At 37.0% G+C, this 14,467-nt stretch overlaps 1 protein-coding gene across 2 annotated transcripts in view; it reads left to right on the top strand.

Moving 5' to 3' along the window:
• Positions 1-14,467, top strand: part of KIF21B (kinesin family member 21B) — a 513,509-nt gene that overhangs the window by 6,377 nt on the left and 492,665 nt on the right. The gene's annotated exons all lie outside the window — the stretch shown is intronic.

Here is a 14,467-nt window from a genome sequence, read left to right as displayed (position 1 = left end):
ACCTTGGGCAATAAAGGGCTATATTATGAGTGGAGCACTATAGTTTGCGTGCGAGTGATATCGGGTTTTAGTGCCCATTTGCACGCAAGTTAAATACCGCTCATATTACAAATTGAAAATAAATGCAAATGCGATTTACGCTAGAATGATTACCACAACTTTAAAGAACAGTTACACTCATATGAACACTGTATGATAAAAATTATTGCTCAAAGAGATGAGGTCTCAAGTGTTAGAAATAAAAAGGCCTGCAAGGGCTTTAACATAGAGATGCATACATATTAATGTCTAAATATGTATGTATGAATGTTTATATGTGTACACATATGTATTTATGTGTTTATGTGTGTGTATATATATATATATATATATATATATATATATTTTAAGTGCATTGGAGAGCTCTTTGAGTGTCAAGTAGCTGAAAACAGGAAAAATCATATTTATGCACTATTCATATTTAAAGGGGCAGTCTACTCCAAAAATGATATTGTTTGAAAAGATAGATAATCCCTTTGGCTTGGAAATTAGCACATGATCCTACGTAGGTTTAGCTTTCACCAAAGAATACCCAGAGAATAAAGCACATTTGATGATAAAAGTAAATTGGAAAGTTGTCTAAAATTGCATGCCCTATCTGAATCATGAACGATTAATTTTGACTAGACTGCCCTTTAATAAATCGTTAAAGTGTGTATTAAAGGGACAGTATACTGTAAAATAGTTTTTCCCTTAATGTGTTTACAATTGCTTTTTTTACCAACTGCAGAGTAAAAAATATATGAAAATTAGATTTTTAAGGTTTATTTGTGAATATTAAAGCTCTGATTTTGTGTTTTGAAGCCACAACCTAATAAAATGGGTTGAGCTTGTAGGTATAATCAGATCTCATTACTGTATCACATTGTGCACATATACCTGCTTCTTTATCTTATATCTGTCCTTAAAACAATCACCAGTACTTTGAGAGAACAATGGAAAATCAACATTTTATTACCTTATCTCTGCTTTATCACACTGGGAGTGTAATTTCTTCTGCTGGCTGTGTTTACAAAGCTTATCTATAGCTGGTACGCGCGGCCACAAACTTTCAGAATAGGTGGGGATACCACATGCTAAATCAACCATTTCAAATGCCAATATAAGGGTAAAGGAGCTACTTGTAAACAATTTAATACACTCTAGCAGGTAAAGTGGATCATTGGGAACAAATTAAAGGGTAGAAAATTTTTGAGTAAACTGTCCCTTTAACTGTAAATTTATTTCTAATGACTGGAGGGTCCACATCCTTACTCTTGGGAAATACTTCACCTGGCCACCAGGAGGAGGCAAAGTCCTAATTAAGGAGAGGGCAAGCTTAGAGGTGTTCAGAAGATCATTGCATTCCTGAATGGACAGTTTCTGGAAGAGAGGAATGAGGTTGGATATTTCAAGCCACTGTTGTTGCTGGGAAGTTCCTAAGCTTCCTCCAGTTGGTAGTTGTAAGTTTTTCCCAGGTATGGTCTCAGTTGTCAGTGACACAAGGGGACAGGGGACAAATTCAAGAAAAATAAACTGTTCAAGGAAAATAATATAAAATGAAAACTAGATAACCTTCAGAAAATAACAAATGCAAAACAATGCAGTTTATTGTAACATAATGGCCGAGGCTAGACATGTCTTCTCCAGAAGTAAGCTTAGATTTGATCCTCCAAATAAGTTAAAGGGTGGGTCATGTTTGGCTATTAAATGAAAACAATTGCAGCAAACAAGATATTTGTTTTTAAAAAAATGTTAGACTTGACTGATAAGTTATTCTAGTGCAATACCACAGAAACATCTTGTATTAAAAGGTTTTTAGTGTACTCTCAGCAACCCAATGTTCATTAATCTAGACCATTATCCCTTAGGCAAAATTGTGGAGTTCGCTATATTTGTTGATCTGTATAGGAGATAATAGGAGATCCTGGAAATATTATGGGTTGATAATCATCATTGTCAAGGAACAGTGGCATATTGATAAAATGGATGGGTCTAATTAATTTGAGTAGATGCTAAATAATAGATACAACCATGTACAGAATTTTGCATGATAATAATAATAATGACGAGGACAAGCAATACAGCAAAATAGAAACTGGTTCAACATTTGGTTGAAACATTCAGTTTGTTTATTAATATTTTGTTGGAGTTCATTGCAAAATGGTGCATTGAGTTTGCATTCCATGATAAAATGTTGACCAGAATTCAGAAGCAAATTGAAATGTGGGAAGCTCTCTGGTTGCAGTATAAAGTTATTTATAGGTGATGGAATTGACAATCTACAATGACCATATTGACTGTGAAACCTTGTGCTGGAGGAAATGTAAAACAAATATAGTGTACATAAATATATGCCCAAGTCAAATACACTAGGAAGAGGCTAGAGAAGACCTAGAGGAGACATAACAGAAGTCTAATTGTTGTGGAATAATGAAAATCAGTGCCTATAAAATCCCCAGCTGTCCCTACACCTTGTTCAGTGTTTTCTGTTCATCTCTTTTTGCAATTATGTAATAATGATACAACTGAAGGATAAGTACCAACTGGCCTGTCATCAACATACTCTAATAATTATACTTTAGTAATCTACTTTGCAATGGGCGGTTTGCACTATAAGTGGGTGAATAGTTGCTTCTCTAAAATCCCTTCACTTTTCCAGTATCAACTTCTTTGCTAAGACTGCTAAAAAAAAATCATAATTTCTTTTATCAGCTAAAGACATAAACCACAAAAATGACCTTAGTGGAAATTCCATTTAAAAAAGTAACAGAGGTAGGCACTATCAGATGTTTTTAGTTACCTGCCATTTTATATGGCCATCAATTTGCAAAAGTACTTCTTGAAAAGAAGTGCTGGGTGTGATAACTTTTACTGTACGCCTGCCCACCTAGGAAAAGCCAATGTCTGCATGGTGATGCATAGCATTATATTATAGCCAATCAGAGTCTGTGTGAGAGGAGAAAGTGTATGTATACAACACAATGCTGGGTGGTTGGTTGGTCTGGGTTAAGATTAGGGAGGGCGAATGTTTTGCAACACATTTGTTCATTTGTTTCAAATTTCAAATCTTTGTACAACATTCTAGCATTTGTTTAATGTATTTCAAATGCTATCTTTAAAATATAATTTTCGTTTCAAATATTTCTAATTTAAATATTGCATAATTTGAATAGAATTATGCAATATTTAAAGTTGAAAATTTTGAAACAATATATTTGTAATAGTATTTTGTAATGCTTTCTTTAAATGTAATATTTGAATTATATGCAATATTATCTATTATGTATAAATTTACTAAATTCCCTACCACATGAACAAATTTCAAATGTGGATATTCAATATAGTTATGAACATTTGAAAACAAAAGTTACTTTCGAAAACCAGAAATAACATTTGAATACAGAATTTTAATGGATTTTCCTTCTTATCAACACTCAATCGTCCAAAACGAATGTCCACAGGACTATTCGTTCTACTAAGCAAATTGCACTTTTACCGCATCCGCCCATCTTTCTATGGGGTTTGCTTTACAAATAGTAGACCACGCTATTTCCAGTGACCAGAAGGGATGCTTATAAACAAAGAAACTGAGGTTAAATCAGTGATAACTTTTACAGAAATTATTTTTTGCAAATAGAAGAATATTGCAAAAATGCTTTTGTTGAAATCTGCAACTGGGTACACTGGCTATGTCCATTACAGGGGTTAAACACATAGTGAAAATGGGGCATTTGTTTAAAAATAAAATGGTATAATCTTTAAGAGCATTTTACTTTTCAACTATAATGTTCGTTAAAATTAGCTGCTAGCAAAGGTGTAGGGGCAGTGTGAAATTAACAATTGTGTAGGAGAGGTAAAGGAAAAATGTATACATTTAGTAGGTTAGATCAGGTTTTGCAGATTTACAGCATTGGTGCAGTGTTAGCAGATGACTATTTAATGCAGAGCTACTTTAGGAGTGTTAAAGGGACAGTCTACACCAGAATTTTTATTGTTTTAAAAGATAGATAATCCCTTTATTGCCCATTCCCTAGTTTTGCATAACCAAAACAGTTATATAAATACACTTTTTATCTCTGTGATTATCTTGTATCTAAGTCTCTGCAAACTGCCCCCTTATTTAATTTCTTTTGACAGGCATGCATTTAAGCCAATCAGTGCTGGCTTATAGGAACTCCACGTGCGTGAGTACAGTGTTATCTATATGACACACATGAACTAACACCCTTTAGTGGTAAAAAACTCAACATGCCATGAACGAAGAGGCGGCCTTCAAGGGCTTAGAAATTAGCATATGAACCTCCTAGGTTTAGTTTTCAACTAAGAATACAAATTATTTAAAAGGACATGCCTATCTGAATAATTAACGTTTATTTTGGACTAGACTGTCCCTTTAAGTTAGCACATGTATAGAAAAGAGCAAAGGTATATTTGAGTGCAGATTTAGTAAAGAAATAGAAGAGTGTTGTATTAACATATGAATAGTTGTATAATCCTAGCAAAGGTATAATGGAGATTAATTTTACTAAGATAAAAGGAGTTGTAAAATTAAAGGGACATTATATACCAATTTCTCCAACATAGGTGTGTCCGGTCCACGGCGTCATCCTTACTTGTGGGATATTCTCTTCCCCAACAGGAAATGGCAAAGAGCCCAGCAAAGCTGGTCACATGATCCCTCCTAGGCTCCACCTACCCCAGTCATTCTCTTTGCCGTTGCACCGGCAACATCTCCACGGAGATGGTTAAGAGTTTTTTGGTGTTTAAATGTAGTTTTTATTCTTCAATCAAGTGTTTGTTATTTTAAAATAGTGCTGGTATGTACTATTTACTCTGAAACAGAAAAGAGATGAAGATTTCTGTTTGTAAGAGGAAGATGATTTTAGCAAACGTTACTAAAATCGATTGCTGTTTCCACACAGGACTGTTGAGATGAAGTAACTTCAGTTGGGGGAAGCAGTTGGCAGACTTTTCTGCCTGAGGTATGACTGGCCACATTTCTAACAAGACTTTGTAATGCTGGAAGGCTGTCATTTTCCCTATGGGGACCGGTAAGCCATTTTCTTAGATTAAGTAAAAGAATAAAGGGCTTTATAAGGGCTTAAAAAACTGGTAGACATTTTTCTGGGCTAAAACGATTACTTTGCTAAGCATATTTGGCAGATTATAACTCTTTATAGTTATTATAATCTTGGGGATTGTTGTTAAAAAACGGCAGGCACTGTATGGACACCTTTTTCAGATGGGGGCCTTCTCTAGTCATAGGCAGAGCCTCATTTTCGCGCCACTAATGCGCAGTTGTTTTTGGAAAGCAAGGCATGCAGATGCATGTGTGAGGAGCTAAGAACCACTGAAAAAGCTTATAGAAGGCGTCATTTGGTATCGTATTCCCCTCTGGGCTTGGTTGGGTCTCAGCAAAGCAGATACCTGGGACTGTATAGGGGTTAAATGTAAAAACGGCTCCGGTTCCGTTATTTTAAGGGTTAAAGCTTTCAAATTTGGTGTGCAATACTTTTAAGGCTTTAAGACACTGTGGTGAAATTTTGGTGAATTTTGAACAATTCCTTCATGCTTTTTCGCATATTCAGTAATAAAGTGTGTTCTGTTTAAAATTTAAAGTGACAGTAACGGTTTTATTTTAAAACGTTTTTTGTGCTTTGTTGACAAGTTTAAGCCTGTTTAACATGTCTGAACCATCAGATAAGCGATGTTCTATATGTATGAAAGCTAATGTGTCTCCCCATTTAAATATATGTGATAATTGTGACATAGTGTCCAAACAAAGTAGGGACAATGATGCCACAGATAATAATATTGCCCAAGATGATTCTTCAAATGAGGGGAGTAAGCATGGTACTGCATCATCCCCTTCTGTGTCTACACCAGTTTTGCCCACACAAGAGGCCCCTAGTACATCTAGTGCGCCAATACTTATTACCATGCAACAATTAACGGCTGTTATGGATAATTCTATTGCAAATATTTTATCTAAAATGCCTACTTATCAGAGAAAGCGTGATTGCTCTGTTTTAAACACTGAAGAGCAAGAGGACGCTGATGATAACGTTTCTGACATACCCTCACACCAATCTGAAGGGGCCAGGAGGGAGGTTTTGTCTGAGGGAGAAATTTCAGATTCAGGAAAAATTTCTCAACAAGCTGAACCTGATGTTGTAACATTTAAATTTAAATTAGAACATCTCCGCGCACTGCTTAAGGAGGTATTATCTACTCTGGATGATTGTGACAATTTGGTCATTCCAGAGAAATTATGTAAGATGGACAAGTTCCTAGAGGTTCCGGTGCCCCCCGATGCTTTTCCTATACCCAAGCGGGTGGCGGACATAGTAAATAAGGAATGGGAAAGGCCCGGCATACCTTTTGTTCCTCCCCCTATATTTAAGAAATTATTTCCTATAGTCGACCCCAGAAAGGACTTATGGCAGACAGTCCCTAAGGTCGAGGGGGCGGTCTCTACTCTAAACAAACGCACTACTATTCCCATAGAAGATAGTTGTGCTTTCAAAGATCCTATGGATAAAAAATTAGAGGGTTTGCTTAAAAAGATGTTTGTTCAGCAAGGTTACCTTCTACAACCAATTTCATGCATTGTTCCTGTCACTACGGCAGCGTGTTTCTGGTTCGAAGAACTAGAAAAGTCGCTCAATAAAGAATCTTCGTATGAGGAGGTTATGGACAGAGTTCAAGCACTTAAATTGGCTAACTCTTTTATTCTAGATGCCGCTTTGCAATTAGCTAGATTAGCGGCGAAAAAGTCAGGGTTTGCTATCGTGGCGCGCAGAGCGCTTTGGCTAAAGTCTTGGTCAGCGGATGTGTCTTCCAAGACAAAATTGCTTAACATCCCTTTCAAGGGCAAAACACTGTTTGGTCCTGATTTGAAAGAGATTATTTCAGACATCACCGGGGGAAAGGGCCACGCCCTTCCTCAGGATAGGTCTTTTAAGGCTAAAAATAAGCCTAATTTTCGTCCCTTTCACAGAAACGGACCAGCCTCTACTTCTACATCCTCTAAGCAAGAGGGTAATACTTCTCAACCCAAACCAGCCTGGAGACAGATGCAAGGCTGGAACAAGGGTAAGCAGGCCAAGAAGCCTGCCACTGCTATCAAAACAGCATGAAGGGATGGCCCCCGATCCGGGACCGGATCTGGTGGGGGGCAGACTTTCTCTCTTTGCTCAGGCCTGGGCAAGAGATGTTCAGGATCCTTGGGCACTAGAAATAGTTTCTCAAGGTTATCTCCTGGAATTCAAGGAACTACCCCCAAGGGGAAGGTTCCACAGGTCTCAATTATCTTCAAACCGAATAAAAAGACAGGCATTCTTACATTGTGTAGAAGACCTGTTAAAGATGGGAGTAATTCATCCAGTTCCAATAGGAGAACAAGGGATGGGGTTTTACTCCAACCTGTTCATAGTTCACAAAAAAGAGGGAACATTCAGACCAATTTTAGATCTCAAGATCCTAAACAAATTTCTCAGGGTTCCATCGTTCAAAATGGAAACCATTCGAACGATCCTTCCTACCATCCAGGAAGGTCAATTTATGACCACGGTGGATTTAAAGGATGCGTACCTACATATTCCTATCCACAAGGAACATCATCAGTTCCTAAGGTTCGCTTTTCTGGACAAGCATTACCAGTTTGTGGCACTTCCATTCGGATTAGCCACTGCTCCGAGAATTTTCACAAAGGTACTAGGGTCCCTTCTAGCGGTTCTAAGACCAAGGGGCATTGCAGTAGTACCGTACTTGGACGACATCCTGATTCAAGCGTCGTCTCTGTCAAAAGCAAAGGCTCATACGGACATCGTCCTAGCCTTTCTCAGATCTCACGGATGGAAAGTGAACATAGAAAAAAGTTCTCTTTCCCCGTCAACAAGAGTTCCCTTCTTGGGAACAATAATAGACTCCTTAGAAATGAGGATTTTTCTGACAGAGGTCAGAAAATCAAAACTTCTAAGCTCTTGTCAAGTACTTCATTCTGTTCTTCGTCCTTCCATAGCGCAGTGCATGGAAGTAATAGGATTGATGGTTGCAGCAATGGACATAGTTCCTTTTGCACAAATTCATCTAAGACCATTACAACTGTGCATGCTCAGACAGTGGAATGGGGATTATACAGACTTGTCTCCGACGATTCAAGTAGATCAAAGGACCAGAGATTCACTCCGTTGGTGGCTGATCCTGGACAACCTGTCACAGGGAATGAGCTTCCGCAGACCAGAGTGGGTCATTGTCACGACCGACACCAGTCTGGTGGGCTGGGGCGCGGTCTGGGAACCCCTGAAAGCTCAGGGTCTATGGTCTCGGGAAGAATCTCTTCTCCCGATAAACATTCTGGAACTGAGAGCGATATTCAATGCTCTCAAAGCTTGGCCTCATCTAGCAAAGGCCAAATTCATAAGGTTTCAATCAGACAACATGACGACAGTTGCATATATCAACCATCAGGGGGGAACAAGGAGTTCCCTGGCGATGGAGGAAGTGACCAAGATAATTCAATGGGCGGAGGATCACTCCTGCCACTTGTCTGCAATCCACATCCCAGGAGTGGAAAATTGGGAAGCGGATTTTCTGAGTCGTCAGACATTCCATCCGGGGGAGTGGGAACTCCATCCGGAAATCTTTGCCCAAATAACTCGATTATGGGGCATTCCAGACATGGATCTGATGGCCTCTCGTCAGAACTTCAAGGTTCCTTGTTACGGGTCCAGATCCAGGGATCCCAAGGCGACTCTAGTAGATGCACTAGTAGCACCTTGGACCTTCAACCTAGCTTATGTATTCCCACCGTTTCCTCTCATTCCCAGGCTGGTAGCCAGGATCAATCAGGAGAGGGCTTCGGTGATCTTGATAGCTCCTGCGTGGCCACGCAGGACTTGGTATGCAGACCTGGTGAATATGTCATCGGCTCCACCATGGAAGCTACCTTTGAGACAGGACCTTCTTGTTCAAGGTCCATTCGAACATCCGAATCTGGTTTCCCTCCAACTGACTGCTTGGAGATTGAACGCTTGATTTTATCAAAGCGTGGGTTTTCAGATTCTGTAATAGATACTCTGATTCAGGCTAGAAAGCCTGTAACTAGAAAAATTTACCATAAGATATGGAAAAAATATATCTGTTGGTGTGAATCTAAAGGATTCCCATGGAACAAGATAAAAATTCCTAAGATTCTATCCTTTCTACAAGAAGGTTTGGAGAAAGGATTATCTGCAAGTTCTCTGAAGGGACAGATCTCTGCGTTATCTGTTTTACTTCACAAAAGGTTGGCAGCTGTGCCAGACGTTCAAGCGTTTGTTCAGGCTCTGGTTAGAATCAAGCCTGTTTACAGACCTTTGACTCCTCCCTGGAGTCTTAATCTAGTTCTTTCAGTTCTTCAAGGGGTTCCGTTTGAACCCTTACATTCCGTAGATATTAAGTTATTATCTTGGAAAGTTTTGTTTTTGGTTGCAATTTCTTCTGCTAGAAGAGTTTCTGAGTTATCTGCTCTGCAGTGTTCTCCGCCCTATCTGGTGTTCCATGCAGATAAGGTGGTTTTGCGTACTAAGCCTGGTTTTCTTCCGAAAGTTGTTTCCAACAAGAATATTAACCAGGAGATAGTTGTACCTTCTTTGTGTCCGAATCCAGTTTCAAAGAAGGAACGTTTGTTACACAATTTGGACGTAGTCCGTGCTCTAAAATTCTATTTAGAGGCCACTAAAGATTTCAGACAAACATCTTCTTTGTTTGTTGTTTATTCTGGTAAAAGGAGAGGTCAAAAAGCAACTTCTACCTCTCTTTCTTTTTGGCTTAAAAGCATTATCCGATTGGCTTATGAGACTGCCGGAAGGCAGCCTCCTGAAAGAATCACAGCTCATTCCACTAGGGCTGTGGCTTCCACATGGGCCTTCAAGAACGAGGCTTCTGTTGATCAGATATGTAAGGCAGCGACTTGGTCTTCACTGCACACTTTTGCCAAATTTTACAAATTTGATACTTTTGCTTCTTCGGAGGCTATTTTTGGGAGAAAGGTTTTGCAAGCCGTGGTGCCTTCCATTTAGGTGACCTGATTTGCTCCCTCCCTTCATCCGTGTCCTAAAGCTTTGGTATTGGTTCCCACAAGTAAGGATGACGCCGTGGACCGGACACACCTATGTTGGAGAAAACAGAATTTATGTTTACCTGATAAATTACTTTCTCCAACGGTGTGTCCGGTCCACGGCCCGCCCTGGTTTTTTTAATCAGGTCTGTTGAATTATTTTTTCTAACTACAGTCACCACGGTATCATATGGTTTCTCCTATGCATATTTCCTCCTGTACGTCGGTCGAATGACTGGGGTAGGCGGAGCCTAGGAGGGATCATGTGACCAGCTTTGCTGGGCTCTTTGCCATTTCCTGTTGGGGAAGAGAATATCCCACAAGTAAGGATGACGCCGTGGACCGGACACACCGTTGGAGAAAGTAATTTATCAGGTAAACATAAATTCTGTTTTTTATATAACTGCATGTAATAAACACTACTTTAAAGAAAAATATACACAGATACTGATCTAAAGATCCAGTATAAAACCCAGTTTAGCACTGTTGATGAAGTTAGGCTGGGACACCCAGTGAAAGAGGCTGAGAAAGCAGGAAGAACAGACCCTCCCTCCCCTGCATATGAAGAAACCCATTGCACAAACAGGAGCAAGCAGGAGTCTGTAGACATCAGTATACATCTAAAATTTTGGGGCTTGGTTATTATGAGTCTGAAAATCAACACAATTATGGAATAAAATTGCTGTCAAAAAGGCAAGCGTGTGTGATTCTTTATCATTGTACATAAATAGTGACATACGAATACAAATTTTTTTCTTTTTTTTGAAAAATACAATTTTGTTTTTAGAATACAAATCTTTAATTACAAAAAACAATTCTTTTTTTTCCCCCGAAGTATAATCTTCATTTTTGTAATTACACTTTTGTTTTTTGGAAATACAATACATTTTTTTTTCTTTTGGAAGTACAATTCTTTCTTTTTGGAATTACAATTCCATTATGTGTCAAAACAAAGTAAAAAATAAATCTAGTTCTCATTTTGCTAAAGGACTTGTGATGTCACAGCATTAATTTCTGCAGTTTGCTTGGGAACTAGCTGTTCTTTTGCTTTCAATTAAAGTGACATAATACTCATACGCTAAATCACTTGAAAGTGTGCAGCATAGCTGTAAAAAACTGACAAGAAAATATCACCTGAACATCTCTATGTAAAAAAGGAAGATTGTCAGGGTATAAGAATATAATCAAATAATATACACATGTATACTTATAAATAATAATATGTCTGTGTACACCAAATAATTCATTTTGTTTATGGGACCCAAAAGGGACACTGTATGTAAACCAGCCCCCTCTCTCACTCATCAAATAAATTACTTGCATGGCTATTTCAGAGAGAACAAAGAAATTGTCTTCAAAGTAATCTTAGAAGAGTCACTTCAAAAGACCATATGGTCACTACCTGGAAATGTGTGATACAATGTCCTACTCCTTACAAAGTAGCCTAGTAGTCTGGCATAGGTGACATATTTTGTGGGAAAGTAACCATTCACATGTCGATGCAAATTAGTGCCTGCTGTGTCAAATATACAAATACTGACCCATTGACTTAAAAATAAACACATTTTTCTATTCTCTCTGTTTTCCAGAAATCTAATGAAAATTATAGGAACAACTGATGTAATGGGATATCTGGATGAATATCTGTATAATGAATGTATAAATTCTGGGTTTCATATGCATATGGATATTTGTGGACCTAAAAAGCAATCATTAATAGTAACATTTTAGATAAATGCTGCAAATAGATTTATAAATACGGGTATTTGACAATTAATTTTTCCCTTTATTTTACAGGAAAACAAAATATCCTTAGTCATAAAAACAGACATGTGGATATTTTCTATTTTAACATAAAAATTAATAACACTATTAATTTTTATTTCAGATCTGCAGCTGGTATTGCCATGTATTGAAATATGCATTAGAAATATGAAATACATTGCATTCCTATTGAGATACAATACAATACCAGGATACTGAATGTTATATTAAATGGATTTTAAGCTAATAATTAGCAGTATAAATTACTTTGATGTGATTTGACTATAGAATATTGATGTTTGATATCAAATTGTAAATTTTCTGTTATGCTAAATGAAATATAAATGCTAACAAGATAAATTTATTAATGCAATAAATTATAGTATGTTTAAATAATCATTATATATTAATGCCCCCGATGGCCAAAATCCAGTATTACAGCCAGAAGGCCTTTGGCTGTTAAAAATGAAATTTCCCAGGGCCAATCCGATAAGACCTCCCAGGTGACCAATGTATGATCAGTTTCCGAAGGGCCAATCCATGCGCAGATCCGTAGGGCCTCCCATATTGTTTCATCAATAATTAAAACATATATAAGTTAATGCAAGATAGGAAAAGGGACATGCTGCTGACCTTTACTGATAACTGATTGCTGGGCGTTTGAAATACAGTTATTGTAAGCAAAGCTGGGCTACCTTTTTCTCATTGATTGCAAAATATACTTATTTGTCTTCTGAGATGAAACAAGACGTTTTTGGAAACTGACTTATCGATTTGGTAATTTTTGGTGATGTATGATTGTTCTAATTTTTGATATTTAAATCAAAAGTATTTGGTAAAGTATAAAAGGTTGCTAATTACAGGTAAATGTCTAAAACAAAATATATGCATGGTCACTGCAGTTAAATTGCAACTGATAGACTTAAAGAGCATTATTTATATTTTAGAATTATATTCATAGTCCTGAATAGTTTTAAGCTTGCCTTTTGTATGCTAACTATTTAAAACAAACATCCATTGTTGCTGTAGGTTGCAGACTTAAAGGAATACATGGTATTTTAACCTTGTAGTCATAGCCTGTGTATTTGAAACTAATCCTAAATGCTAAATTGTTTATCTTTGCAAATATAGATATATATCTTCGAATTTGTCTTAACTGTAGGTAACTAAGAATTTATTTCAGCTTAGATAAATGGGCATTTAAACTGAACTGTTTACATTTAGAATATATGTACTTTTAGTGTCCTAATTAGAATTGTATTAGAATCAATTGTAGTTATATAGCTGATTGTACTGTTTGAATGTTAGTAGCTTATATCTTGGTCTCATTGTGGTATTTTAAATGCAACTCTGATTTGGGAGGCTATTGTGAATAAGGCAACTTTTATGAATACTGAAGCGAAAGATAAAGTTGATGAATGGAAAAGTAATGAGCAATATGACAAACTTATAGGAGTGGCTACACTGGAAGTCAGAAAATATTCAAGATACAATTAAATTTAGAAAAAGGAGAAAATTTGAAAGTGACTGGGATGACTACCAACAAAATCAAGTTTATAACTATTCACTAAATCAAACAAGTAGTTCAGAATCAGGAAGCTCATTTGTTGAGGATAAAAATAAACAAAGATTTAGACAAAGACGTGGTAGAAGAAGGGATTTTTAGGTCAGAGACAACAAATGACAAAAGAACCAGGAGAGGAGGTAGAAAGCATAAGACAAACTACACAAGAAAGCAAGAAATACCCACTCAGGAATCAATTGAAAGAGAAGCAGAAAGCTTAATAAAAATAAAAAAAGTAGTTAACCTCTCTGGAGCTAACCTTTCAGACTACCAAATCCAAGTGTTGGGCAAGGGATTATCTTTTGCACCAACAAATAAATGTGACAAATTCACGGTGGTCAAAGATTTAAATCTTTTTGCTAGAAAACTAATACTAAAGAAAACTTTTGAAAATAAACGATATGACAATACACTTGATATAAGAGACCGCCAAATTTTATTGAGTCTGGAAGATTTGTCTTCAGAGGGGAGTACTCAAGAACAAACTATATCACACATAGGATTCAGTACTTTTAAAAAGAAATCAACCGATATGCCTTCATTATTAACAGTACCAAGTGTGTACAACTTTGTAAAACTTGTAGAAAAAGACATCCTAGAAATGGATAATAATTTAAAAACTGCCAAAAATTTAACTAACAAACAACTGTTAGCTTTAAAAGATTTACAAGCTAACAAGAACATCACTATTAAGCCTTCAGATAAGGGCGGGAATGTTGTCATATTAAATACAAAAGATTATCTACAAGAATGTACAACACAATTACATGATAAAGTGCATTACAAAGGTTTAAAAAGTGATCCTACAGAATCATATTCCCAACAATTAGATTAGTATCCTGGGGGAAGTGTTAAAAGAGGGTATAATTAATAAAGGGGAAATTGATTATTTAAAGGTAAAGTTCCCCCCAATAATTCCCACTTTTTATACAATCCCAAAATTACATAAGGGCAAAATACCTCCGCCTGGAAGGCCCATAATATCTGGGATTGGCTCCCTAACTGAAAAAATCTCT

The sequence above is a fragment of the Bombina bombina genome, chromosome 3, assembly GCF_027579735.1.
Source record: "Bombina bombina isolate aBomBom1 chromosome 3, aBomBom1.pri, whole genome shotgun sequence".
NCBI classification, from domain to species: Eukaryota; Metazoa; Chordata; class Amphibia; order Anura; family Bombinatoridae; genus Bombina; species Bombina bombina.
The sequence above is the reverse complement of the archived record's forward strand: the minus strand, read 5'-3'. Positions and strand labels throughout refer to the sequence as shown.